At 51.0% G+C, this 2808-nt stretch overlaps 1 long non-coding RNA gene across 1 annotated transcript; it reads right to left on the bottom strand.

The window, feature by feature from the left end:
• Positions 1 to 270: 270 nt before the first annotated feature.
• Positions 271 to 2225, bottom strand: LOC309653880. The gene is made up of 3 exons (XR_014259588.1): positions 1773 to 2225; positions 1112 to 1724; positions 271 to 1015 (listed from the first exon to the last, which is right to left on the bottom strand). It is a non-coding gene; the product is annotated as an uncharacterized lncRNA (long non-coding RNA).
• Between the last annotated feature and the right edge of the window lie 583 nt (positions 2226 to 2808).

Genomic DNA, 2808 nt, shown 5'->3' with positions numbered 1-2808 from the left:
TGCCCTGACACTGTCCCTAACTCAGGCCCTAAAGATAGGCCTCACTTAGGCCCTGTTGCCTTACCTTAGTTAGGCTCTGACGCTGTCTCTACATCTAGCCTTGACACTGGTCCTGATGAAGGCCCTGACGCTGGTCCTAACTAAGGCCCTGATGCTCTCAATAACTAAGGTCTTCACGCTATCCCTAGCTCATTTCCTGACACTATCCCTGGCCTGGAAGCTGACTCTGTCCCGAGCTAATTTCCTGCCTCTTATCCTAACTAAAGCCCTAATGCGCTCCCTAACTAAGGCCCAGACTAGTCCTAACTAAGGCCCTGACACTATCTCTAACTAAGGTCCGGAATCTGTCCCTAATATAGGCCCTGCTGCCGGCAATAACTGAAATCCGGACACTATCCTGAGCTAATATCCTGACCCATTTCTAACCAAGGTCCTGACACCGTCCCTAAGAAAGCCCTGTCGCTGTCTTTAAGTGAAGACCTGAGGCTGTGCCTAACTCAGGCCCTGAAGCTATGCCTAACTGAGGCCTTGATGCTGTGACTAACTCAGGCCCTGATCATGTCTGTAACTAAGACCCTAATGCTGATGCAACAAAGGCCCTGATGCTGCTCCTACATCATGCCCTGACAGTGTCCCCAGCTAAGGGCCTGACGCTAGGCCTCACTCAGGCCCTGTCCCTCTCCCAGAGTCAGGCATTGACGCTGTCCCTACCTGAAGCCCTGACACTGGTCCTAAATAAGGCCCTGATACTGTAACTAAGCTCTTGACACTATCCCTAGGTCATTTCCTGACACGATCCCTAAACTTTACCCTAACCCTGTCCCTAGCAAATGTCCTGCCTCTTATGCTAACTAAAGCCCTTATGCTGTGAATACCTCAGGCCCTGAATTTAGTCCCAAGGCTGTGACACTGTCCCTAACTAAGGCCCTAACACTATTCCTAACTCAGGCCCTGACACTGTACCTAACAGAGGCCCAGATGCTAGTACTAACTAAGGCCTTGACACTGTCCCTAACTAAGGCCCTAACACTATTCCTAACTCAGGCCCTGACACTGTACCTAACAGAGGCCCAGATGCTAGTACTAACTAAGGCCTTGACACTGTCCTTACCTAAGGCCCTGCTGCCGTCAATATCTAATGTCCTGACACTATCCTGAGTTAATTTCCGGACCCATCTCTTACCAAGGTCCTGAAACTGTCCCTAAGTAAGCCCTGACGCTGTCCCTAAGTGAGGCCCTGAGGCTGTCCCTAACAGAGGCCCTGATAATGTCTTTAACAAAGCCCCTGAGGCTGATCCTACCGAGGCCCTTATGCTGCTCCTAAGTCATGCCCTGAGACTAGCCCTAGCTAAGGCCCTGACGCTAGGCCTCACTCAAGCCCTGTCGCTCTCCCTAAGTCCGGCTCTGAGGCTGTCCCTACCTGAAGCCCTGACACTGGTCCTAAATTAGGCCCTGATGCCCTAAGTAACTAAGGTCTTGACACTGTACCTAGGTCATGTCCTGACACGATCCCTAGACCTTAACCTACCCTTGTCTTTAACTAATGTTGAGCTTCTTATGCTAAATAAATCCCTGATGCTGTTCCTAACTAAGGCCCTGAAATTAGTCCCGAGGCCGTGACCCTGGCCCTAACTGAGGCCTGGAGGCTCGTCCTAACTCAGGCCCTGACACTGTCCCTAACTAAGGCCTTGACACTACACCTAACTCAGTCCCTGACACTGTACCTTACAAAGGCTCTGATGCTACTCCTAACTCAGTCCCTGACACTGAACCTAACAAAGGCTCTGATGCTAGTCCTAAGTCAGGCTGAGACACTGTCTCTAAGGCCCTGCTGCAGTCAATATCTAAAGTCCTGACATTATCCTGAGCTAATATCCTGACCCATGTCTTACCAAGGTCCTGAAACTGTCCCAAAGTAAGCCCTGACGCTGTCCCTAAGTGAGGCCCTGAGAATGTCTTTAACGAAGACCCTAATGCTGATCCTACAGAGGCCCTTATACTGCTCCTAAGTCATGCCCTGACACTGTCCCTAACTCAGGCCCTAAAGATAGGCCTCACTTAGGCCCTGTTGCCTTACCTTAGTTAGGCTCTGACGCTGTCTCTACATCTAGCCTTGACACTGGTCCTGATGAAGGCCCTGACGCTGGTCCTAACTAAGGCCCTGATGCTCTCAATAACTAAGGTCTTCACGCTATCCCTAGCTCATTTCCTGACACTATCCCTGGCCTGGAAGCTGACTCTGTCCCGAGCTAATTTCCTGCCTCTTATCCTAACTAAAGCCCTAATGCGCTCCCTAACTAAGGCCCAGACTAGTCCTAACTAAGGCCCTGACACTATCTCTAACTAAGGTCCGGAATCTGTCCCTAATGTAGGCCCTGCTGCCGGCAATAACTGAAATCCGGACACTATCCTGAGCTAATATCCTGACCCATTTCTAACCAAGGTCCTGACACCGTCCCTAAGAAAGCCCTGTCGCTGTCTTTAAGTGAAGACCTGAGGCTGTGCCTAACTCAGGCCCTAAAGCTATGCCTAACTGAGGCCTTGACGCTGTGACTAACTCAGGCCCTGATCATGTCTGTAACTAAGACCCTAATGCTGATGTAACAAAGGCCCTGATGCTGCTCCTACATCATGCCCTGACAGTGTCCCCAGCTAAGGGCCTGACGCTAGGCCTCACTCAGGCCCTGTCCCTCTCCCAGAGTCAGGCACTGACGCTGTCCCTACCTGAAGCCCTGACACTGGTCCTAAATAAGGCCCTGATACTGTAACTAAGCTCTTGACACTATCCCTAGGTCATTTCCTGACACG

Source organism: Balaenoptera physalus (assembly GCF_965194825.1).
Source record: "Balaenoptera physalus genome assembly, contig: HAP1_SCAFFOLD_1369, whole genome shotgun sequence".
NCBI lineage: Eukaryota > Metazoa > Chordata > Mammalia > Artiodactyla > Balaenopteridae > Balaenoptera > Balaenoptera physalus.
This window is presented reverse-complemented; position numbering and strand designations above follow the sequence as displayed.